The 24,421-nt window shown below is 37.6% G+C and overlaps 27 non-coding genes across 27 annotated transcripts; all 27 read right to left on the reverse strand.

Annotated features, from left to right (window-relative positions):
• Positions 1–1,734: 1,734 nt before the first annotated feature.
• TRNAG-UCC (transfer RNA glycine (anticodon UCC)) lies at positions 1,735–1,806 on the reverse strand. The gene has a single exon. It is a non-coding gene; the product is annotated as a tRNA-Gly (tRNA).
• Positions 1,807–2,234: 428 nt separating this feature from the next.
• Positions 2,235–2,306, reverse strand: TRNAG-UCC (transfer RNA glycine (anticodon UCC)). The gene has a single exon. It is a non-coding gene; the product is annotated as a tRNA-Gly (tRNA).
• Positions 2,307–3,234: 928 nt separating this feature from the next.
• TRNAG-UCC (transfer RNA glycine (anticodon UCC)) lies at positions 3,235–3,306 on the reverse strand. Its single transcript has one exon. It is a non-coding gene; the product is annotated as a tRNA-Gly (tRNA).
• A 1,928-nt stretch (positions 3,307–5,234) lies between these two features.
• TRNAG-UCC (transfer RNA glycine (anticodon UCC)) lies at positions 5,235–5,306 on the reverse strand. The gene has a single exon. It is a non-coding gene; the product is annotated as a tRNA-Gly (tRNA).
• Positions 5,307–6,734: 1,428 nt separating this feature from the next.
• TRNAG-UCC (transfer RNA glycine (anticodon UCC)) lies at positions 6,735–6,806 on the reverse strand. The gene has a single exon. It is a non-coding gene; the product is annotated as a tRNA-Gly (tRNA).
• Positions 6,807–7,234: 428 nt separating this feature from the next.
• TRNAG-UCC (transfer RNA glycine (anticodon UCC)) lies at positions 7,235–7,306 on the reverse strand. The gene has a single exon. It is a non-coding gene; the product is annotated as a tRNA-Gly (tRNA).
• A 1,428-nt stretch (positions 7,307–8,734) lies between these two features.
• On the reverse strand, positions 8,735–8,806 carry TRNAG-UCC (transfer RNA glycine (anticodon UCC)). Its single transcript has one exon. It is a non-coding gene; the product is annotated as a tRNA-Gly (tRNA).
• Positions 8,807–9,234: 428 nt separating this feature from the next.
• Positions 9,235–9,306, reverse strand: TRNAG-UCC (transfer RNA glycine (anticodon UCC)). The gene has a single exon. It is a non-coding gene; the product is annotated as a tRNA-Gly (tRNA).
• A 428-nt stretch (positions 9,307–9,734) lies between these two features.
• Positions 9,735–9,806, reverse strand: TRNAG-UCC (transfer RNA glycine (anticodon UCC)). Its single transcript has one exon. It is a non-coding gene; the product is annotated as a tRNA-Gly (tRNA).
• A 427-nt stretch (positions 9,807–10,233) lies between these two features.
• TRNAG-UCC (transfer RNA glycine (anticodon UCC)) lies at positions 10,234–10,305 on the reverse strand. The gene has a single exon. It is a non-coding gene; the product is annotated as a tRNA-Gly (tRNA).
• Positions 10,306–11,233: 928 nt separating this feature from the next.
• On the reverse strand, positions 11,234–11,305 carry TRNAG-UCC (transfer RNA glycine (anticodon UCC)). Its single transcript has one exon. It is a non-coding gene; the product is annotated as a tRNA-Gly (tRNA).
• A 428-nt stretch (positions 11,306–11,733) lies between these two features.
• On the reverse strand, positions 11,734–11,805 carry TRNAG-UCC (transfer RNA glycine (anticodon UCC)). Its single transcript has one exon. It is a non-coding gene; the product is annotated as a tRNA-Gly (tRNA).
• Positions 11,806–13,709: 1,904 nt separating this feature from the next.
• On the reverse strand, positions 13,710–13,781 carry TRNAG-UCC (transfer RNA glycine (anticodon UCC)). Its single transcript has one exon. It is a non-coding gene; the product is annotated as a tRNA-Gly (tRNA).
• Positions 13,782–14,209: 428 nt separating this feature from the next.
• TRNAG-UCC (transfer RNA glycine (anticodon UCC)) lies at positions 14,210–14,281 on the reverse strand. The gene has a single exon. It is a non-coding gene; the product is annotated as a tRNA-Gly (tRNA).
• Positions 14,282–15,709: 1,428 nt separating this feature from the next.
• On the reverse strand, positions 15,710–15,781 carry TRNAG-UCC (transfer RNA glycine (anticodon UCC)). Its single transcript has one exon. It is a non-coding gene; the product is annotated as a tRNA-Gly (tRNA).
• A 428-nt stretch (positions 15,782–16,209) lies between these two features.
• On the reverse strand, positions 16,210–16,281 carry TRNAG-UCC (transfer RNA glycine (anticodon UCC)). Its single transcript has one exon. It is a non-coding gene; the product is annotated as a tRNA-Gly (tRNA).
• Positions 16,282–16,709: 428 nt separating this feature from the next.
• Positions 16,710–16,781, reverse strand: TRNAG-UCC (transfer RNA glycine (anticodon UCC)). Its single transcript has one exon. It is a non-coding gene; the product is annotated as a tRNA-Gly (tRNA).
• A 927-nt stretch (positions 16,782–17,708) lies between these two features.
• On the reverse strand, positions 17,709–17,780 carry TRNAG-UCC (transfer RNA glycine (anticodon UCC)). Its single transcript has one exon. It is a non-coding gene; the product is annotated as a tRNA-Gly (tRNA).
• A 428-nt stretch (positions 17,781–18,208) lies between these two features.
• On the reverse strand, positions 18,209–18,280 carry TRNAG-UCC (transfer RNA glycine (anticodon UCC)). The gene has a single exon. It is a non-coding gene; the product is annotated as a tRNA-Gly (tRNA).
• Positions 18,281–18,708: 428 nt separating this feature from the next.
• Positions 18,709–18,780, reverse strand: TRNAG-UCC (transfer RNA glycine (anticodon UCC)). The gene has a single exon. It is a non-coding gene; the product is annotated as a tRNA-Gly (tRNA).
• Positions 18,781–19,708: 928 nt separating this feature from the next.
• Positions 19,709–19,780, reverse strand: TRNAG-UCC (transfer RNA glycine (anticodon UCC)). Its single transcript has one exon. It is a non-coding gene; the product is annotated as a tRNA-Gly (tRNA).
• A 1,428-nt stretch (positions 19,781–21,208) lies between these two features.
• On the reverse strand, positions 21,209–21,280 carry TRNAG-UCC (transfer RNA glycine (anticodon UCC)). Its single transcript has one exon. It is a non-coding gene; the product is annotated as a tRNA-Gly (tRNA).
• Positions 21,281–21,708: 428 nt separating this feature from the next.
• Positions 21,709–21,780, reverse strand: TRNAG-UCC (transfer RNA glycine (anticodon UCC)). The gene has a single exon. It is a non-coding gene; the product is annotated as a tRNA-Gly (tRNA).
• A 428-nt stretch (positions 21,781–22,208) lies between these two features.
• On the reverse strand, positions 22,209–22,280 carry TRNAG-UCC (transfer RNA glycine (anticodon UCC)). Its single transcript has one exon. It is a non-coding gene; the product is annotated as a tRNA-Gly (tRNA).
• A 428-nt stretch (positions 22,281–22,708) lies between these two features.
• TRNAG-UCC (transfer RNA glycine (anticodon UCC)) lies at positions 22,709–22,780 on the reverse strand. The gene has a single exon. It is a non-coding gene; the product is annotated as a tRNA-Gly (tRNA).
• A 927-nt stretch (positions 22,781–23,707) lies between these two features.
• Positions 23,708–23,779, reverse strand: TRNAG-UCC (transfer RNA glycine (anticodon UCC)). Its single transcript has one exon. It is a non-coding gene; the product is annotated as a tRNA-Gly (tRNA).
• A 428-nt stretch (positions 23,780–24,207) lies between these two features.
• Positions 24,208–24,279, reverse strand: TRNAG-UCC (transfer RNA glycine (anticodon UCC)). Its single transcript has one exon. It is a non-coding gene; the product is annotated as a tRNA-Gly (tRNA).
• Positions 24,280–24,421: the final 142 nt, after the last annotated feature.

A 24,421-nucleotide genomic window follows, 5' to 3' on the forward strand; every position in this document is an offset into this window, starting at 1 on the left:
GTGGTATCAAAACTGAGAAAAGAAAAGACCTTTGATGTACTTGCATATGGCACCTCAGTGAACTTTGTAAAATGTGTTTACAAATCTTTAATCATGCAGTGGTGGAATCAAAAGTCATCTGCTAAGAAGGAATCATGATTTCTACAAAGATTTTAACATTTTCTATGGACCTTGTCATCTGAGCATATCTTAAGCAACAACTATAAGTGCGAAAACAGCACATAAGGAAAAGGATGCATTGGCCGGGAATCGAACCCGAGTCAATTGTTTGGAAGGCAGCTATGCTCACCACTATACCACCAATGCTTGAGCGCTTTTTCGATGCATATAGTGGCCAATATGGAAATCACAACAACTGTTTGAAAGATATTTATAGCCTGCGCTGTAGCACCATTGGTGGAAGATATTCAAACAAAATTGGCAAATTGCATGACATTCACAATTCAAGATTTAGGCTCATCCATACTTAAGGTTTTTATGCACCATTGAACTGATATACAGTGGTATCAAAACTGAGAAAAGAAAAGACCTTTGATGTACTTGCATATGGCACCTCAGTGAACTTTGTAAAATGTGTTTACAAATCTTTAATTATGCAGTGGTGGAATCAAAAGTCATCTGCTAAGAAGGAATCATGATTTCTACAAAGATTTTAAAATTTTCTATGGACCTTGTCATCTGAGCATATCTTAAGTAACAACTATAAGTGCGAAAACAGCACATAAGGAAAAGGATGCATTGGCCGGGAATCGAACCCGAGTCAATTGCTTGGAAGGCAGCTATGCTCACCACTATACCACCAATGCTTGAGCTCATTTCGATTGCATATAGTGGACAATATGGAAATCACAACAACTGTTTGAAAGATATTTATAGCCTGCGCTGTAGCACCATTGGTGGAAGATATTCAAACAAAATTGGCAAATTGCATGACATTCACAATTCAAGATTTAGGCTCATCCATACTTAAGGTTTTTATGCACCATTGAACTTACATACAGTGGTATCAAAACTGAGAAAAGAAAAGACCTTCGATTTACTTGCATATGGCACCTCAGTGAACTTTGTAAAATGTATTTACAAATCTTTAATCAGGCAGTGGTGGAATCAAAAGTCATCTGCTAAGAAGGAATCATGATTTCTACAAAGATTTTAACATTTTCTATGGACCTTGTCATCTGAGCATATCTTAAGCAACAACTATAAGTGCGAAAACAGCACATAAGGAAAAGGATGCATTGGCCGGGAATCGAACCCGGGTCAATTGCTTGGAAGACAGCTATGCTCAGCACTATACCACCAATGCTTGAGCTCTTTTCGAATGCATATAGTGGCCAATATGGAAATCACAACAACTGTTTGAAAGATATTTATAGCCTGCGCTGTAGCACCATTGGTGGAAGATATTCAAACAAAATTGGCAAATTGCATGACATTCACAATTCAAGATTTAGGCTCATCCATACTTAAGGTTTTTATGCACCATTGAACTGACATACAGTGGTATCAAAACTGAGAAAAGAAAAGACCTTCGATTTACTTGCATATGGCACCTCAGTGAACTTTGTAAAATGTATTTACAAATCTTTAATCAGGCAGTGGTGGAATCAAAAGTCATCTGCTAAGAAGGAATCATGATTTCTACAAAGATTTTAACATTTTCTATGGACCTTGTCATCTGAGCATATCTTAAGCAACAACTATAAGTGCGAAAACAGCACATAAGGAAAAGGATGCATTGGCCGGGAATCGAACCCGGGTCAACTGCTTGGAAGGCAGCTATGCTCACCACTATACCACCAATGCTTGAGCTCTTTTCAAATGCATATAGTGGCCAATATGGAAATCACAACAACTGTTTGAAAGATATTTATAGCCTGCGCTGTAGCACCATTGGTGGAAGATATTCAAACAAAATTGGCAAATTGCATGACATTCACAATTCAAGATTTAGGCTCATCCATACTTAAGGTTTTTATGCACCATTGAACTGATATACAGTGGTATCAAAACTGAGAAAAGAAAAGACCTTTGATGTACTTGCATATGGCACCTCAGTGAACTTTGTAAAATGTGTTTACAAATCTTTAATCATGCAGTGTTGGAATCAAACGTCATCTGCTAAGAAGGAATCATGATTTCTACAAAGATTTTAACATTTTCTATGGACCTTGTCATCTGAGCATATCTTAAGCAACAACTATAAGTGCGAAAACAGCACATAAGGAAAAGGATGCATTGGCCGGGAATCGAACCCGGGTCAACTGCTTGGAAGGCAGCTATGCTCACCACTATACCACCAATGCTTGAGCTCATTTCGCTTGCATATAGTGGCCAATATGGAAATCACAACAACTGTTTGAAAGATATTTATAGCCTGCGCTGTAGCACCATTGGTGGAAGATATTCAAACAAAATTGGCAAATTGCATGACATTCACAATTCAAGATTTAGGCTCATCCATACTTAAGGTTTTTATGCACCATTGAACTGATATACAGTGGTATCAAAACTGAGAAAAGAAAAGACCTTTGATGTACTTGCATATGGCACCTCAGTGAACTTTGTAAAATGTGTTTACAAATTTTTGATCATGCAGTGGTGGAATCAAAAGTCATCTGCTAAGAAGGAATCATGATTTCTACAAAGATTTTAACATTTTCTATGGACCTTGTCATCTGAGCATATCTTAAGCAACAACTATAAGTGCGAAAACAGCACATAAGGAAAAGGATGCATTGGCCGGGAATCGAACCCTAGTCAATTGCTTGGAAGGCAGCTATGCTCACCACTATACCACCAATGCTTGAGCGCTTTTTCGATGCATATAGTGGCCAATATGGAAATCACAACAACTGTTTGAAAGTTATTTATAGCCTGCGCTGTAGCACCATTGGTGGAAGATATTCAAACAAAATTGGCAAATTGCATGACATTCACAATTCAAGATTTAGGCTCATCCATACTTAAGGTTTTTATGCACCATTGAACTGATATACAGTGGTATCAAAACTGAGAAAAGAAAAGACCTTTGATTTACTTGCATATGGCACCTCATTGAACTTTGTAAAATGTATTTACAAATCTTTAATCAAGCAGTGGTGGAATCAAAAGTCATCTGCTAAGAAGGAATCATGATTTCTACAAAGATTTTAACATTTTCTATGGACCTTGTCATCTGAGCATATCTTAAGCAACAACTATAAGTGCGAAAACAGCACATAAGGAAAAGGATGCATTGGCCGGGAATCGAACCCGGATTAACTGCTTGGAAGGCAGCTATGCTCACCACTATACCACCAATGCTCGAGCTCTTTTTGAATGCATATAGTGGCCAATATGGAAATCACAACAACTGTTTGAAAGATATTTATAGCCTGCGCTGTAGCACCATTGGTGGAAGATATTCAAACAAAATTGGCAAATTGCATGACATTCACAATTCAAGATTTAGGCTCATCCATACTTAAGGTTTTTATGCACCATTGAACTGACATACAGTGGTATCAAAACTGAGAAAAGAAAAGACCTTTGATTTACTTGCATATGGCACCTCAGTGAACTTTGTAAAATGTATTTACAAATCTTTAATCAGGCAGTGGTGGAATCAAAAGTCATCTGCTAAGAAGGAATCATGATTTCTACAAAGATTTTAACATTTTCTATGGACCTTGTCATCTGAGCATATCTTAAGCAACAACTATAAGTGCGAAAACAGCACATAAGGAAAAGGATGCATTGGCCGGGAATCGAACCCGGGTCAATTGCTTGGAAGGCAGCTATGGTCACCACTATACCACCAATGCTTGAGCTCTTTTTGATTGCATATAGTGGCCAATATGGAAATCACAACAACTGTTTGAAAGATATTTATAGCCTACGCTGTAGCACCATTGGTGGAAGATATTCAAACAAAATTGGCAAATTGCATGACATTCACAATTCAAGATTTAGGCTCATCCATACTTAAGGTTTTTATGCACCATTGAACTGATATACAGTGGTATCAAAACTGAGAAAAGAAAAGACCTTTGATGTACTTGCATATGGCACCTCAGTGAACTTTGTAAAATGTGTTTACAAATCTTTAATCATGCAGTGTTGGAATCAAAAGTCATCTGCTAAGAAGGAATCATGATTTCTACAAAGATTTTAACATTTTCTATGGACCTTGTCATCTGAGCATATCTTAAGCAACAACTATAAGTGCGAAAACAGCAAATAAGGAAAAGGATGCATTGGCCGGGAATCGAACCCGAGTCAATTGCTTGGAAGGCAGCTATGCTCACCACTATACCACCAATGCTTGAGCTCATTTCAACTGCATATAGTGGCCAATATGGAAATCACAACAACTGTTTGAAAGATATTTATAGCCTGCGCTGTAGCACCATTGGTGGAAGATATTCAAACAAAATTGGCAAATTGCATGACATTCACAATTCAAGATTTAGGCTCATCCATACTTAAGGTTTTTATGCACCATTGAGCTGACATACAGTGGTATCAAAACTGAGAAAAGAAAAGACCTTCGATTTACTTGCATATGGCACCTCAGTGAACTTTGTAAAATGTATTTACAAATCTTTAATCAGGCAGTGGTGGAATCAAAAGTCATCTGCTAAGAAGGAATCATGATATCTACAAAGATTTTAACATTTTCTATGGACCTTATCATCTGAGCATATCTTAAGCAACAACTATAAGTGCGAAAACAGCACATAAGGAAAAGGATGCATTGGCCGGGAATCGAACGCTGGTCAACTGCTTGGAAGGCAGCTATGCTCACCACTATACCACCAATGCTTGAGCTCTTTTCGCTTGCATATAGTGGCCAATATGGAAATCACAACAACTGTTTGAAAGATATTTATAGCCTGCGCTATAGCACCATTGGTGGAAGATATTCAAACAACATTGGCAAATTGCATGACATTCACAATTCAAGATTTAGGCTCATCCATACTTAAGGTTTTTATGCACCATTGAACTGACATACAGTGGTATCAAAACTGAGAAAAGAAAAGACCTTCGATTTACTTGCATATGGCACCTCAGTGAACTGTGTAAAATGTATTTACAAATCTTTAATCAGGCAGTGGTGGAATCAAAAGTCATCTGCTAAGAAGGAATCATGATTTCTACAAAGATTTTAACATTTTCTATGGACCTTGTCATCTGAGCATATCTTAAGCAACAACTATAAGTGCGAAAACAGCACATAAGGAAAAGGATGCATTGGCCGGGAATCGAACCCGGGTCAACTGCTTGGAAGGCAGCTATGCTCACCACTATACCACCAATGCTTGAGCTTGTTTCGATTGCATATAGTGGCCAATATGGAAATCACAACAACTGTTTGAAAGATATTTATAGCCTGCGCTGTAGCACCATTGGTGGAAGATATTCAAACAAAATTGGCAAATTGCATGACATTCACAATTCAAGATTTAGGCTCATCCATACTTAAGGTTTTTATGCACCATTGAACTGATATACAGTGGTATCAAAACTAAGAAAAGAAAAGACCTTTGATGTACTTGCATATGGCACCTCAGTGAACTTTGTAAAATGTGTTTACAAATCTTTAATCATGCAGTGGTGGAATCAAAAGTCATCTGCTAAGAAGGAATCATGATTTCTACAAAGATTTTAACATTTTCTATGGACCTTGTCATCTGAGCATATCTTAAGCAACAACTATAAGTGCGAAAACAGCACATAAGGAAAAGGATGCATTGGCCGGGAATCGAACCCGAGTCAATTGCTTGGAAGGCAGCTATGCTCACCACTATACCACCAATGCTTGAGCGCTTTTCAAATGCATATAGTGGCCAATATGGAAATCACAACAACTGTTTGAAAGATATTTATAGCCTGCGCTGTAGCACCATTGGTGGAAGATATTCAAACAAAATTGGCAAATTGCATGACATTCACAATTCAAGATTTAGGCTCATCCATACTTAAGGTTTTTATGCACCATTGAACTGATATACAGTGGTATCAAAACTGAGAAAAGAAAAGACCTTTGATGTACTTGCATATGGCACCTCAGTGAACTTTGTAAAATGTGTTTACAAATCTTTAATCATGCAGTGGTGGAATCAAAAGTCATCTGCTAAGAAGGAATCATGATTTCTACAAAGATTTTAACATTTTCTATGGACCTTGTCATCTGAGCATATCTTAAGTAACAACTATAAGTGCGAAAACAGCACATAAGGAAAAGAATGCATTGGCCGGGAATCGAACCCGAGTCAATTGCTTGGAAGGCAGCTATGCTCACCACTATACCACCAATGCTTGAGCTCATTTCGATTGCATATAGTGGACAATATGGAAATCACAACAACTGTTTGAAAGATATTTATAGCCTGCGCTGTAGCACCATTGGTGGAAGATATTCAAACAAAATTGGCAAATTGCATGACATTCACAATTCAAGATTTAGGCTCATCCATACTTAAGGTTTTTATGCACCATTGAACTTACATACAGTGGTATCAAAACTGAGAAAAGAAAAGACCTTCGATTTACTTGCATATGGCACCTCAGTGAACTTTGTAAAATGTATTTACAAATCTTTAATCAGGCAGTGGTGGAATCAAAAGTCATCTGCTAAGAAGGAATCATGATTTCTACAAAGATTTTAACATTTTCTATGGACCTTGTCATCTGAGCATATCTTAAGCAACAACTATAAGTGCGAAAACAGCACATAAGGAAAAGGATGCATTGGCCGGGAATCGAACCCGGGTCAACTGCTTGGAAGGCAGCTATGCTCACCACTATACCACCAATGCTTCAGCACTTTTCAAATGCATATAGTGGCCAATATGGAAATCACAACAACTGTTTGAAAGATTTTTATAGCCTGCGCTGTAGCACCATTGGTGGTAGATATTCAAACAAAATTGGCAAATTGCATGATATTCACAATTCAAGATTTAGGCTCATCCATACTTAAGGTTTTTATGCACCATTGAACTGACATACAGTGGTATCAAAACTGAGAAAAGAAAAGACCTTTGATTTACTTGCATATGGCACCTCAGTGAACTTTGTAAAATGTATTTACAAATCTTTAATGAGACAGTGGTGGAATCAAAAGTCATCTGCTAAGAAGGAATTATGATTTCTACAAAGATTTTAACATCTTCTATGGACCTTGTCATCTGAGCATATCTTAAGCAACAACTATAAGTGCGAAAACAGCACATAAGGAAAAGGATGCATTGGCCGGGAATCGAACCCGGGTCAATTGCTTGGAAGGCAGCTATGCTCACCACTATACCACCAATGCTTGAGTTCTTTTTGATTGCATATAGTGGCCAATATGGAAATCACAACAACTGTTTGAAAGATATTTATAGCCTGCGCTGTAGCACCATTGGTGGAAGATATTCAAACAAAATTGGCAAATTGCATGACATTCACAATTCAAGATTTAGGCTCATCCATACTTAAGGTTTTTATGCACCATTGAACTGACATACAGTGGTATCAAAACTGAGAAAAGAAAAGACCTTCGATTTACTTGCATATGGCACCTCAGTGAACTTTGTAAAATGTATTTACAAATCTTTAATCAGGCAGTGGTGGAATCAAAAGTCATCTGCTAAGAAGGAATCATGATTTCTACAAAGATTTTAACATTTTCTATGGACCTTGTCATCTGAGCATATCTTAAGCAACAACTATAAGTGCGAAAACAGCACATAAGGAAAAGGATGCATTGGCTGGGAATCGAACCCGTGTCAACTGCTTGGAAGGCAGCTATGCTCACCACTATAACACCAATGCTTGAGCTCTTTTCGCTTGCATATAGTGGCCAATATGGAAATCACAACAACTGTTTGAAAGATATTTATAGCCTGCGCTGTAGCACCATTGGTGGAAGATATTCAAACAAAATTGGCAAATTGCATGACATTCACAATTCAAGATTTAGGCTCATCCATACTTAAGGTTTTTATGCACCATTGAACTGATATACAGTGGTATCAAAACTGAGAAAAGAAAAGACCTTTGATGTACTTGCATATGGCACCTCAGTGAACTTTGTAAAATGTGTTTACAAATCTTTAATCATGCAGTTGTGGAATCAAAAGTCATCTGCTAAGAAGGAATCATGATTTCTACAAAGATTTTAATATTTTCTATGGACCTTGTCATCTGAGCATATCTTAAGCAACAACTATAAGTGCGAAAACAGCACATAAGGAAAAGGATGCATTGGCCGGGAATCGAACCCGAGTCAATTGCTTGGAAGGCAGCTATGCTCACCACTATACCACCAATGCTTGAGCGCTTTTTAGATGCATATAGTGGCCAATATGGAAATCACAACAACTGTTTGAAAGATATTTATAGCCTGCGCTGTAGCACAATTGGTGGAAGATATTCAAACAAAATTGGCAAATTGCATGACATTCACAATTCAAGATTTAGGCTCATCCATACTTAAGGTTTTTATGCACCATTGAACTGATATACAGTGGTATCAAAACTGAGAAAAGAAAAGACCTTTGATTCACTTGCATATGGCACCTCAGTGAACTTTGTAAAATGTATTTACAAATCTTTAATCAGGCAGTGGTGGAATCAAAAGTCATCTGCTAAGAATGAATCATGATTTCTACAAAGATTTTAACATTTTCTATGGACCTTGTCATCTGAGCATATCTTAAGCAACAACTATAAGTGCGAAAACAGCACATAAGGAAAAGGATGCATTGGCCGGGAATCGAACCCGGGTCAACTGCTTGGAAGGCAGCTATGCTCACCACTATACCACCAATGCTTGAGCTCTTTTCCAATGCATATAGTGGCCAATATGGAAATCACAACAACTGTTTGAAAGATATTTATAGCCTGCGCTGTAGCACCATTGGTGGAAGATATTCAAACAAAATTGGCAAATTGCATGACATTCACAATTCAAGATTTAGGCTCATCCATACTTAAGGTTTTTATGCACCATTGAACTGACATACAGTGGTATCAAAACTGAGAAAAGAAAAGACCTTCGATTTACTTGCATATGGCACCTCAGTGAACTTTGTAAAATGTATTTACAAATCTTTAATCAGGCAGTGGTGGAATCAAAAGTCATCTGCTAAGAAGGAATCATGATTTCTACAAAGATTTTAACATTTTCTATGGACCTTGTCATCTGAGCATATCTTAAGCAACAACTATAAGTGCGAAAACAGCACATAAGGAAAAGGATGCATTGGCCGGGAATCGAACCCGGGTCAACTGCTTGGAAGGCAGCTATGCTCACCACTATACCACCAATGCTTGAGCTCTTTTCGTTTGCATATAGTGGCCAATATGGAAATCACAACAACTGTTTGAAAGATATTTATAGCCTGCGCTGTAGCACCATTGGTGGAAGATATTCAAACAAAATTGGCAAATTGCATGACATTCACAATTCAAGATTTAGGCTCATCCATACTTAAGGTTTTTATGCACCATTGAACTGACATACAGTGGTATCAAAACTGAGAAAAGAAAAGACCTTCGATTTACTTGCATATGGCACCTCAGTGAACTGTGTAAAATGTATTTACAAATCTTTAATCAGGCAGTGGTGGAATCAAAAGTCATCTGCTAAGAAGGAATCATGATTTCTACAAAGATTTTAAAATTTTCTATGGACCTTGTCATCTGAGCATATCTTAAGCAACAACTATAAGTACGAAAACAGCACATAAGGAAAAGGATGCATTGGCCGGGAATCGAACCCGGGTCAACTGCTTGGAAGGCAGCTATGCTCACCACTATACCACCAATGCTTGAGCTCGTTTCAATTGCATATAGTGGCCAATATGGAAATCACAACAACTGTTTGAAAGATATTTATAGCCTGCGCTGTAGCACCATTGGTGGAAGATATTCAAACAAAATTGGCAAATTGCATGACATTCACAATTCAAGATTTAGGCTCATCCATACTTAAGGTTTTTATGCACCATTGAACTGATATACAGTGGTATCAAACTGAGAAAAGAAAAGACATTTGATGTACTTGCATATGGCACCTCAGTGAACTTTGTAAAATGTGTTTACAAATCTTTAATCATGCAGTGGTGGAATCAAAAGTCATCTGCTATGAAGGAATCATGATTTCTACAAAGATTTTAACATTTTCTATGGACCTTGTCATCTGAGCATATCTTAAGCAACAACTATAAGTGCGAAAACAGCACATAAGGAAAAGGATGCATTGGCCGGGAATCGAACCCGGGTCAATTGCTTGGAAGGCAGCTATGCTCACCACTATACCACCAATGCTTGAGCTCTTTTTGATTGCATATAGTGGCCAATATGGAAATCACAACAACTGTTTGAAAGATATTTATAGCCTACGCTGTAGCACCATTGGTGGAAGATATTCAAACAAAATTGGCAAATTGCATGACATTCACAATTCAAGATTTAGGCTCATCCATACTTAAGGTTTTTATGCACCATTGAACTGATATACAGTGGTATCAAAACTGAGAAAAGAAAAGACCTTTGATGTACTTGCATATGGCACCTCAGTGAACTTTGTAAAATGTGTTTACAAATCTTTAATCATGCAGTGTTGGAATCAAAAGTCATCTGCTAAGAAGGAATCATGATTTCTACAAAGATTTTAACATTTTCTATGGACCTTGTCATCTGAGCATATCTTAAGCAACAACTATAAGTGCGAAAACAGCAAATAAGGAAAAGGATGCATTGGCCGGGAATCGAACCCGAGTCAATTGCTTGGAAGGCAGCTATGCTCACCACTATACCACCAATGCTTGAGCTCATTTCAATTGCATATAGTGGCCAATATGGAAATCACAACAACTGTTTGAAAGATATTTATAGCCTGCGCTGTAGCACCATTGGTGGAAGATATTCAAACAAAATTGGCAAATTGCATGACATTCACAATTCAAGATTTAGGCTCATCCATACTTAAGGTTTTTATGCACCATTGAGCTGACATACAGTGGTATCAAAACTGAGAAAAGAAAAGACCTTCGATTTACTTGCATATGGCACCTCAGTGAACTTTGTAAAATGTATTTACAAATCTTTAATCAGGCAGTGGTGGAATCAAAAGTCATCTGCTAAGAAGGAATCATGATATCTACAAAGATTTTAACATTTTCTATGGACCTTATCATCTGAGCATATCTTAAGCAACAACTATAAGTGCGAAAACAGCACATAAGGAAAAGGATGCATTGGCCGGGAATCGAACCCTGGTCAACTGCTTGGAAGGCAGCTATGCTCACCACTATACCACCAATGCTTGAGCTCTTTTCGCTTGCATATAGTGGCCAATATGGAAATCACAACAACTGTTTGAAAGATATTTATAGCCTGCGCTATAGCACCATTGGTGGAAGATATTCAAACAACATTGGCAAATTGCATGACATTCACAATTCAAGATTTAGGCTCATCCATACTTAAGGTTTTTATGCACCATTGAACTGACATACAGTGGTATCAAAACTGAGAAAAGAAAAGACCTTCGATTTACTTGCATATGGCACCTCAGTGAACTGTGTAAAATGTATTTACAAATCTTTAATCAGGCAGTGGTGGAATCAAAAGTCATCTGCTAAGAAGGAATTATGATTTCTACAAAGATTTTAACATTTTCTATGGACCTTGTCATCTGAGCATATCTTAAGCAACAACTATAAGTGCGAAAACAGCACATAAGGAAAAGGATGCATTGGCCGGGAATCGAACCCGGGTCAACTGCTTGGAAGGCAGCTATGCTCACCACTATACCACCAATGCTTGAGCTTGTTTCGATTGCATATAGTGGCCAATATGGAAATCACAACAACTGTTTGAAAGATATTTATAGCCTGCGCTGTAGCACCATTGGTGGAAGATATTCAAACAAAATTTGCAAATTGCATGACATTCACAATTCAAGATTTAGGCTCATCCATACTTAAGGTTTTTATGCACCATTGAACTGATATACAGTGGTATCAAAACTGAGAAAAGAAAAGACCTTTGATGTACTTGCATATGGCACCTCAGTGAACTTTGTAAAATGTGTTTACAAATCTTTAATCATGCAGTGGTGGAATCAAAAGTCATCTGCTAAGAAGGAATCATGATTTCTACAAAGATTTTAACATTTTCTATGGACCTTGTCATCTGAGCATATCTTAAGCAACAACTATAAGTGCGAAAACAGCACATAAGGAAAAGGATGCATTGGCCGGGAATCGAACCCGAGTCAATTGCTTGGAAGGCAGCTATGCTCACCACTATACCACCAATGCTTGAGCGCTTTTTCGATGCATATAGTGGCCAATATGGAAATCACAACAACTGTTTGAAAGATATTTATAGCCTGCGCTGTAGCACCATTGGAAACAAAATTGGCAAATTGCATGACATTCACAATTCAAGATTTAGGCTCATCCATACTTAAGGTTTTTATGCACCATTGAACTGATATACAGTGGTATCAAAACTGAGAAAAGAAAAGACCTTTGATGTACTTGCATATGGCACCTCAGTGAACTTTGTAAAATGTGTTTACAAATCTTTAATCATGCAGTGGTGGAATCAAAAGTCATCTGCTAAGAAGGAATCATGATTTCTACAAAGATTTTAACATTTTCTATGGACCTTGTCATCTGAGCATATCTTAAGCAACAACTATAAGTGCGAAAACAGCACATAAGGAAAAGGATGCATTGGCCGGGAATCGAACCCGAGTCAATTGCTTGGAAGGCAGCTATGCTCACCACTATACCACCAATGCTTGAGCGCTTTTTCGATGCATATAGTGGCCAATATGGAAATCACAACAACTGTTTGAAAGATATTTATAGCCTGCGCTGTAGCACCATTGGAAACAAAATTGGCAAATTGCATGACATTCACAATTCAAGATTTAGGCTCATCCATACTTAAGGTTTTTATGCACCATTGAACTGATATACAGTGGTATCAAAACTGAGAAAAGAAAAGACCTTTGATGTACTTGCATATGGCACCTCAGTGAACTTTGTAAAATGTGTTTACAAATCTTTAATCATGCAGTGGTGGAATCAAAAGTCATCTGCTAAGAAGGAATCATGATTTCTACAAAGATTTTAACATTTTCTATGGACCTTGTCATCTGAGCATATCTTAAGTAACAACTATAAGTGCGAAAACAGCACATAAGGAAAAGGATGCATTGGCCGGGAATCGAACCCGAGTCAATTGCTTGGAAGGCAGCTATGCTCACCACTATACCACCAATGCTTGAGCTCATTTCGATTGCATATAGTGGACAATATGGAAATCACAACAACTGTTTGAAAGATATTTATAGCCTGCGCTGTAGCACCATTGGTGGAAGATATTCAAACAAAATTGGCAAATTGCATGACATTCACAATTCAAGATTTAGGCTCATCCATACTTAAGGTTTTTATGCACCATTGAACTTACATACAGTGGTATCAAAACTGAGAAAAGAAAAGACCTTCGATTTACTTGCATATGGCACCTCAGTGAACTTTGTAAAATGTATTTACAAATCTTTAATCAGGCAGTGGTGGAATCAAAAGTCATCTGCTAAGAAGGAATCATGATTTCTACAAAGATTTTAACATTTTCTATGGACCTTGTCATCTGAGCATATCTTAAGCAACAACTATAAGTGCGAAAACAGCACATAAGGAAAAGGATGCATTGGCCAGGAATCGAACCCGGGTCAACTGCTTGGAAGGCAGCTATGCTCACCACTATACCACCAATGCTTCAGCACTTTTCAAATGCATATAGTGGCCAATATGGAAATCACAACAACTGTTTGAAAGATTTTTATAGCCTGCGCTGTAGCACCATTGGTGGTAGATATTCAAACAAAATTGGCAAATTGCATGATATTCACAATTCAAGATTTAGGCTCATCCATACTTAAGGTTTTTATGCACCATTGAACTGACATACAGTGGTATCAAAACTGAGAAAAGAAAAGACCTTTGATTTACTTGCATATGGCACCTCAGTGAACTTTGTAAAATGTATTTACAAATCTTTAATGAGACAGTGGTGGAATCAAAAGTCATCTGCTAAGAAGGAATTATGATTTCTACAAAGATTTTAACATTTTCTATGGACCTTGTCATCTGAGCATATCTTAAGCAACAACTATAAGTGCGAAAACAGCACATAAGGAAAAGGATGCATTGGCCGGGAATCGAACCCGGGTCAATTGCTTGGAAGGCAGCTATGCTCACCACTATACCACCAATGCTTGAGTTCTTTTTGATTGCATATAGTGGCCAATATGGAAATCACAACAACTGTTTGAAAGATATTTATAGCCTGCGCTGTAGCACCATTGGTGGAAGATATTCAAACAAAATTGGCAAATTGCATGACATTCACAATTCAAGATTTAGGCTCATCCATACTTAAGGTTTTTATGCACCATTGAACTGACATACAGTGGTATCAAAACTGAGAAAAGAAAAGACCTTCGATTTACTTGCATATGGCACCTCAGTGAACTTTGTAAAATGTATTTACAAATCTTTAATCAGGCAGTGGTGGAATCAAAAGTCATCTGCTAAGAAGGAATCATGATTTCTACAAAGATTTTAACATTTTCTATGGACCTTGTCATCTGAGCATATCTTAAGCAACAACTATAAGTGCGAAAACAGCACATAAGGAAAAGGATGCATTGGCTGGGAATCGAACCCGTGTCAACTGCTTGGAAGGCAGCTATGCTCACCACTATAACACCAATGCTTGAGCTCTTTTCGCTTGCATATAGTGGCCAATATGGAAATCACAACAACTGTTTGAAAGATATTTATAGCCTGCGCTGTAGCACCATTGGTGGAAGATATTCAAACAAAATTGGCAAATTGCATGACATTCACAATTCAAGATTTAGGCTCATCCATACTTAAGGTTTTTATGCACCATTGAACTGATATACAGTGGTATCAAAACTGAGAAAAGAAAAGACCTTTGATGTACTTGCATATGGCACCTCAGTGAACTTTGTAAAATGTGTTTACAAATCTTTAATCATGCAGTTGTGGAATCAAAAGTCATCTGCTAAGAAGGAATCATGATTTCTACAAAGATTTTAATATTTTCTATGGACCTTGTCATCTGAGCATATCTTAAGCAACAACTATAAGTGCGAAAACAGCACATAAGGAAAAGGATGCATTGGCCGGGAATCGAACCCGAGTCAATTGCTTGGAAGGCAGCTATGCTCACCACTATACCACCAATGCTTGAGCGCTTTTTAGATGCATATAGTGGCCAATATGGAAATCACAACAACTGTTTGAAAAATATTTATAGCCTGCGCTGTAGCACAATTGGTGGAAGATATTCAAACAAAATTGGCAAATTGCATGACATTCACAATTCAAGATTTAGGCTCATCCATACTTAAGGTTTTTATGCACCATTGAACTGATATACAGTGGTATCAAAACTGAGAAAAGAAAAGACCTTTGATTCACTTGCATATGGCACCTCAGTGAACTTTGTAAAATGTATTTACAAATCTTTAATCAGGCAGTGGTGGAATCAAAAGTCATCTGCTAAGAATGAATCATGATTTCTACAAAGATTTTAACATTTTCTATGGACCTTGTCATCTGAGCATATCTTAAGCAACAACTATAAGTGCGAAAACAGCACATAAGGAAAAGGATGCATTGGCCGGGAATCGAACCCGGGTCAACTGCTTGGAAGGCAGCTATGCTCACCACTATACCACCAATGCTTGAGCTCTTTTCGAATGCATATAGTGGCCAATATGGAAATCACAACAACTGTTTGAAAGATATTTATAGCCTGCGCTGTAGCACCATTGGTGGAAGATATTCAAACAAAATTGGCAAATTGCATGACATTCACAATTCAAGATTTAGGCTCATCCATACTTAAGGTTTTTATGCACCATTGAACTGACATACAGTGGTATCAAAACTGAGAAAAGAAAAGACCTTCGATTTACTTGCATATGGCACCTCAGTGAACTTTGTAAAATGTATTTACAAATCTTTAATCAGGCAGTGGTGGAATCAAAAGTCATCTGCTAAGAAGGAATCATGATTTCTACAAAGATTTTAACATTTTCTATGGACCTTGTCATCTGAGCATATCTTAAGCAACAACTATAAGTGCGAAAACAGCACATAAGGAAAAGGATGCATTGGCCGGGAATCGAACCCGGGTCAACTGCTTGGAAGGCAGCTATGCTCACCACTATACCACCAATGCTTGAGCTCTTTTCGTTTGCATATAGTGGCCAATATGGAAATCACAACAACTGTTTGAAAGATATTTATAGCCTGCGCTGTAGCACCATTGGTGGAAGATATTCAAACAAAATTGGCAAATTGCATGACATTCACAATTCAAGATTTAGGCTCATCCATACTTAAGGTTTTTATGCACCATTGAACTGACATACAGTGGTATCAAAACTGAGAAAAGAAAAGACCTTCGATTTACTTGCATATGGCACCTCAGTGAACTGTGTAAAATGTATTTACAAATCTTTAATCAGGCAGTGGTGGAATCAAAAGTCATCTGCTAAGAAGGAATCATGATTTCTACAAAGATTTTAAAATTTTCTATGGACCTTGTCATCTGAGCATATCTTAAGCAACAACTATAAGTACGAAAACAGCACATAAGGAAAAGGATGCATTGGCCGGGAATCGAACCCGGGTCAACTGCTTGGAAGGCAGCTATGCTCACCACTATACCACCAATGCTTGAGCTTGTTTCGATTGCATATAGTGGCCAATATGGAAATCACAACAACTGTTTGAAAGATATTTATAGCCTGCGCTGTAGCACCATTGGTGGAAGATATTCAAACAAAATTGGCAAATTGCATGACATTCACAATTCAAGATTTAGGCTCATCCATACTTAAGGTTTTTATGCACCATTGAACTGATATACAGTGGTATCAAACTGAGAAAAGAAAAGACATTTGATGTACTTGCATATGGCACCTCAGTGAACTTTGTAAAATGTGTTTACAAATCTTTAATCATGCAGTGGTGGAATCAAAAGTCATCTGCTAAGAAGGAATCATGATTTCTACAAAGATTTTAACATTTTCTATGGACCTTGTCATCTGAGCATATCTTAAGCAACAACTATAAGTGCGAAAACAGCACATAAGGAAAAGGATGCATTGGCCGGGAATCGAACCCGAGTCAATTTCTTGGAAGGCAGCTATGCTCACCACTATACCACCAATGCTTGAGCTCTTTTTGATTGCATATAGTGGCCAATATGGAAATCACAACAACTGTTTGAAAGATATTTATAGCCTGCGCTGTAGCACCATTGGTGGAAGATATTCAAACAAAATTGGCAAATTGCATGACATTCACAATTCAAGATTTAGGCTCATCCATACTTAAGGTTTTTATGCACCATTGAACTGATATACAGTGGTATCAAAACTGAGAAAAGAAAAGACCTTTGATGTACTTGCATATGGCACCTCAGTGAACTTTGTAAAATGTGTTTACAAATCTTTAATCATGCAGTTGTGGAATCAAAAGTCATCTGCTAAGAATGAATCATGATTTCTACAAAGATTTTAACATTTTCTATGGACCTTGTCATCTGAGCATATCTTAAGCAACAACTATAAGTGCGAAAACAGCACATAAGGAAAAGGATGCATTGGCCGGGAATCGAACCCGGGTCAACTGCTTGGAAGGCAGCTATGCTCACCACTATACCACCAATGCTTGAGCTCTTTTTGAATGCATATAGTGGCCAATATGGAAATCACAACAACTGTTTGAAAGATATTTATAGCCTGCGCTGTAGCACCATTGGTGGAAGATATTCAAACAAAATTGGCAAATTGCATGACATTCACAATTCAAGATTTAGGCTCATCCATACTTAAGGTTTTTATGCACCATTGAACTGACATACAGTGGTATCAAAACTGAGAAAAGAAAAGACCTTCGATTTACTTGCATATAGCACCTCAGTGAACTTTGTAAAATGTATTTACAAATCTTTAATCAGGCAGTGGTGGAATCAAAAGTCATCTGCTAAGAAGGAATCATGATTTCTACAAAGATTTTAACATTTTCTATGGACCTTGTCATCTGAGCATATCTTAAGCAACAACTATAAGTGCGAAAACAGCACATAAGGAAAAGGATGCATTGGCCGGGAATCGAACCCGGGTCTACTGCTTGGAAGGCAGCTATGCTCACCACTATACCACCAATGCTTGAGCTCTTTTCGCTTGCATATAGTGGCCAATATGGAAATCACAACAACTGTTTGAAAGATATTTATAGCCTGCGCTGTAGCACCATTGGTGGAAGATATTCAAACAAAATTGGCAAATTGCATGACATTCACAATTCAAGATTTAGGCTCATCCATACTTAAGGTTTTTATGCACCATTGAACTGATATACAGTGGTATCAAAACTGAGAAAAGAAAAGACCTTTGATGTACTTGCATATGGCACCTCAGTGAACTTTGTAAAATGTGTTTACAAATCTTTAATCAGGCAGTGGTGGAATCAAAAGTCATCTGCTAAGAAGGAATCATGATTTCTACAAAGATTTTAACATTTTCTATGGACCTTGTCATCTGAGCATATCTTAAGCAACAACTATAAGTGCGAAAACAGCACATAAGGAAAAGGATGCATTGGCCGGGAATCGAACCCGGGTCAACTGTTTGGAAGGCAGCTATGCTCACCACTATACCACCAATGCTTGAGCTCATTTCGATTGCATATAGTGGCCAATATGGAAATCACAACAACTGTTTGAAAGATATTTATAGCCTGCGCTGTAGCACCATTGGTGGAAGATATTCAAACAAAATTGGCAAATTGCATGACATTCACAATTCAAGATTTAGGCTCATCCATACTTAAGGTTTTTATGCACCATTGAACTGATATACAGTGGTATCAAAACTGAGAAAAGAAAAGACCTTTGATTCACTTGCATATGGCACCTCAGTGAACTTTGTAAAATGTATTTACAAATCTTTAATCAGGCAGTGGTGGAATCAAAAGTCATCTGCTAAGAAGGAATCATGATTTCTACAAAGATTTTAACATTTTCTATGGACCTTGTCATCTGAGCATATCTTAAGCAACAACTATAAGTGCGAAAACAGCACATAAGGAAAAGGATGCATTGGCCGGGAATCGAATCCGGGTCAACTGCTTGGAACGCAGCTATGCTCACCACTATACCACCAATGCTTGAGCTCTTTTCGAATGCATATAGTGGCCAATATGGAAATCACAACAACTGTTTGAAAGATATTTATAGCCTGCGCTGTAGCACCATTGGTGGAAGATATTCAAACAAAATTGGCAAATTGCATGACATTCACAATTCAAGATTTAGGCTCATCCATACTTAAGGTTTTTATGCACCATTGAACTGACATACAGTGGTATCAAAACTGAGAAAAGAAAAGACCTTCGATTTACTTGCATATGGCACCTCAGTGAACTGTGTAAAATGTATTTACAAATCTTTAATCAGGCAGTGGTGGAATCAAAAGTCATCTGCTAAGAAGGAATCATGATTTCTACAAAGATTTTAACATTTTCTATGGACCTTGTCATCTGAGCATATCTTAAGCAACAACTATAAGTGCGAAAACAGCACATAAGGAAAAGGATGCATTGGCCGGGAATCGAACCCGGGTCAACTGCTTGGAAGGCAGCTATGCTCACCACTATACCACCAATGCTTGAGCTCTTTTCGCATGCATATAGTGGCCAATATGGAAATCACAACAACTGTTTGAAAGATATTTATAGCCTGCGCTGTAGCACCATTGGTGGAAGATATTCAAACAAAATTGGCAAATTGCATGACATTCACAATACAAGATTTAGGCTCATCCATACTTAAGGTTTTTATGCACCAATGAACTTACATACAGTGGTATCAAAACTGAGAAAAGAAAAGACCTTCGATTTACTTTCATATGGCACCTCAGTGAACTTTGTAAAATGTATTTACAAATCTTTAATCAGGCAGTGGTGGAATCAAAAGTCATCTGCTAAGAAGGAATCATGATTTCTACAAAGATTTTAACATTTTTTATGGACCTTGTCATCTGAGCATATCTTAAGCAACAACTATAAGTGCGAAAACAGCACATAAGGAAAAGGATGCATTGGCCGTGAATCGAACCCGGGTCAACTGCTTGGAAGGCAGCTATGCTCACCACTATACAACCAATGCTTGAGCACTTTTCAAATGCATATAGTGGCCAATATGGAAATCACAACAACTGTTTGAAAGATTTTTATAGCCTGCGCTGTAGCACCATTGGTGGTAGATATTCAAACAAAATTGGCAAATTGCATGACATTCACAATTCAAGATTTAGGCTCATCCATACTTAAGGTTTTTATGCACCATTGAACTGATATACAGTGGTATCAAAACTTAGAAAAGAAAATACCTTTGATGTACTTGCATATGGCACCTCAGTGAACTTTGTAAAATGTGTTTACAAATCTTTAATCATGCAGTGGTGGAATCAAAAGTCATCTGCTAAGAAGGAATCATGATTTCTACAAAGATTTTAACATTTTCTATGGACCTTGTCATCTGAGCATATCTTAAGCAACAACTATAAGTGCGAAAACAGCACATAAGGAAAAGGATGCATTGGCCGGGAATTGAACCCAGGTCAACAGCTTGGAAGGCAGATATGCTCACCACTATACCACCAATGCATGAGCTCTTTTTGAATGCATATAGTGGCCAATATGGAAATCACAACAACTGTTTGAAAGATATTTATAGCCTGCGCTGTAGCACCATTGGTGGAAGATATTCAAACAAAATTGGCAAATTGCATGACATTCACAATTCAAGATTTAGGCTCATCCATACTTAAGGTTTTTATGCACCATTGAACTGATATACAGTGGTATAAAAACTGAGAATAGAAAAGACCTTCGTTTTACTTGCAAATGGCACCTCAGTGAACTGTGTAAAATGTATTTACAAATCTTTAATCAGGCAGTGGTGGAATCAAAAGTCATCTGCTAAGAAGGAATCATGATTTCTACAAAGATTTTAACATTTTCTATGGACCTTGTCATCTGAGCATATCTTAAGCAACAACTATAAGTGCGAAAACAGCACATAAGGAAAAGGATGCATTGGCCGGGAATCGAACCCTGGTCAACTGCTTGGAAGGCAGCTATGCTCACCACTATACCACCAATGCTTGAGCTCTTTTTGAATGCATATAGTGGCCAATATGGAAATCACAACAACTGTTTGAAAGATATTTATAGCCTGCGCTGTAGCACCATTGGTGGAAGATATTCAAACAAAATTGGCAAATTGCATGACATTCACAATTCAAGATTTAGGCTCATCCATACTTAAGGTTTTTATGCACCATTGAACTGATATACAGTGGTATCAAAACTGAGAAAAGAAAAGACCTTCGATTTACTTGCATATGGCACCTCAGTGAACTTTGTAAAATGTATTTACAAATCTTTAATCAGGCAGTGGTGGAATCAAAAGTCATCTGCTAAGAAGGAATCATGATTTCTACAAAGATTTTAACATTTTCTATGGACCTTGTCATCTGAGCATATCTTAAGCAACAACTATAAGTGCGAAAACAGCACATAAGGAAAAGGATGCATTGGCCGGGAATCAAACCCGGGTCAACTGCTTGGAAGGCAGCTATGCTCACCACTATACCACCAATGCTTGTGCACTTTTCAAATGCATATAGTGGCCAATATGGAAATCACAACAACTGTTTGAAAGATTTTTATAGCCTGCGCTGTAGCACCATTGGTGGTAGATATTCAAACAAAATTGGCAAATTGCATGACATTCACAATTCAAGATTTAGGCTCATCCATACTTAAGGTTTTTATGCACCATTGAACTGACATACAGTGGTATCAAAACTGAGAAAAGAAAAGACCTTCGATTTACTTGCATATGGCACCTCAGTGAACTGTGTAAAATGTATTTACAAATCTTTAATCAGGCAGTGGTGGAATCAAAAGTCATCTGCTAAGAAGGAATCATGATTTCTACAAAGATTTTAACATTTTCTATGGACCTTGTCATCTGAGCATATCTTAAGCAACAACTATAAGTGCGAAAACAGCACATAAGGAAAAGGATGCATTGGCCGGGAATCGAACCCGGGTCAACTGCTTGGAAGGCAGCTATGCTCACCACTATACCACCAATGCTTGAGCTCTTTTCGCATGCATATAGTGGCCAATATGGAAATCACAACAACTGTTTGAAAGATATTTATAGCCTGCGCTGTAGCACCATTGGTGGAAGATATTCAAACAAAATTGGCAAATTGCATGACATTCACAATTCAAGATTTAGGCTCATCCATACTTAAGGTTTTTATGCACCATTGAACTGACATACAGTGGTATCAAAACTGAGAAAAGAAAAGACCTTCGATTTACTTGCATATGGCACCTCAGTGAACTGTGTAAAATGTATTTACAAATCTTTAATCAGGCAGTGGTGGAATCAAAAGTCATCTGCTAAGAAGGAATCATGATTTCTACAAAGATTTTAAAATTTTCTATGGACCTTGTCATCTGAGCATATCTTAAGCAACAACTATAAGTACGAAAACAGCACATAAGGAAAAGGATGCATTGGCCGGGAATCGAACCCGGGTCAACTGCTTGGAAGGCAGCTATGCTCACCACTATACCACCAATGCTTGAGCTTGTTTCGATTGCATATAGTGGCCAATATGGAAATCACAACAACTGTTTGAAAGATATTTATAGCCTGCGCTGTAGCACCATTGGTGGAAGATATTCAAACAAAATTGGCAAATTGCATGACATTCACAATTCAAGATTTAGGCTCATCCATACTTAAGGTTTTTATGCACCATTGAACTGATATACAGTGGTATCAAACTGAGAAAAGAAAAGACATTTGATGTACTTGCATATGGCACCTCAGTGAACTTTGTAAAATGTGTTTACAAATCTTTAATCATGCAGTGGTGGAATCAAAAGTCATCTGCTAAGAAGGAATCATGATTTCTACAAAGATTTTAACATTTTCTATGGACCTTGTCATCTGAGCATATCTTAAGCAACAACTATAAGTGCGAAAACAGCACATAAGGAAAAGGATGCATTGGCCGGGAATCGAACCCGAGTCAATTTCTTGGAAGGCAGCTATGCTCACCACTATACCACCAATGCTTGAGCTCTTTTTGATTGCATATAGTGGCCAATATGGAAATCACAACAACTGTTTGAAAGATATTTATAGCCTGCGCTGTAGCACCATTGGTGGAAGATATTCAAACAAAATTGGCAAATTGCATGACATTCACAATTCAAGATTTAGGCTCATCCATACTTAAGGTTTTTATGCACCATTGAACTGATATACAGTGGTATCAAAACTGAGAAAAGAAAAGACCTTTGATGTACTTGCATATGGCACCTCAGTGAACTTTGTAAAATGTGTTTACAAATCTTTAATCATGCAGTTGTGGAATCAAAAGTCATCTGCTAAGAATGAATCATGATTTCTACAAAGATTTTAACATTTTCTATGGACCTTGTCATCTGAGCATATCTTAAGCAACAACTATAAGTGCGAAAACAGCACATAAGGAAAAGGATGCATTGGCCGGGAATCGAACCCGGGTCAACTGCTTGGAAGGCAGCTATGCTCACCACTATACCACCAATGCTTGAGCTCTTTTTGAATGCATATAGTGGCCAATATGGAAATCACAACAACTGTTTGAAAGATATTTATAGCCTGCGCTGTAGCACCATTGGTGGAAGATATTCAAACAAAATTGGCAAATTGCATGACATTCACAATTCAAGATTTAGGCTCATCCATACTTAAGGTTTTTATGCACCATTGAACTGACATACAGTGGTATCAAAACTGAGAAAAGAAAAGACCTTCGATTTACTTGCATATAGCACCTCAGTGAACTTTGTAAAATGTATTTACAAATCTTTAATCAGGCAGTGGTGGAATCAAAAGTCATCTGCTAAGAAGGAATCATGATTTCTACAAAGATTTTAACATTTTCTATGGACCTTGTCATCTGAGCATATCTTAAGCAACAACTATAAGTGCGAAAACAGCACATAAGGAAAAGGATGCATTGGCCGGGAATCGAACCCGGGTCTACTGCTTGGAAGGCAGCTATGCTCACCACTATACCACCAATGCTTGAGCTCTTTTCGCTTGCATATAGTGGCCAATATGGAAATCACAACAACTGTTTGAAAGATATTTATAGCCTGCGCTGTAGCACCATTGGTGGAAGATATTCAAACAAAATTGGCAAATTGCATGACATTCACAATTCAAG

Source organism: Pseudophryne corroboree, chromosome 4, assembly GCF_028390025.1.
Source record: "Pseudophryne corroboree isolate aPseCor3 chromosome 4, aPseCor3.hap2, whole genome shotgun sequence".
Taxonomy (NCBI): Eukaryota; Metazoa; Chordata; class Amphibia; order Anura; family Myobatrachidae; genus Pseudophryne; species Pseudophryne corroboree.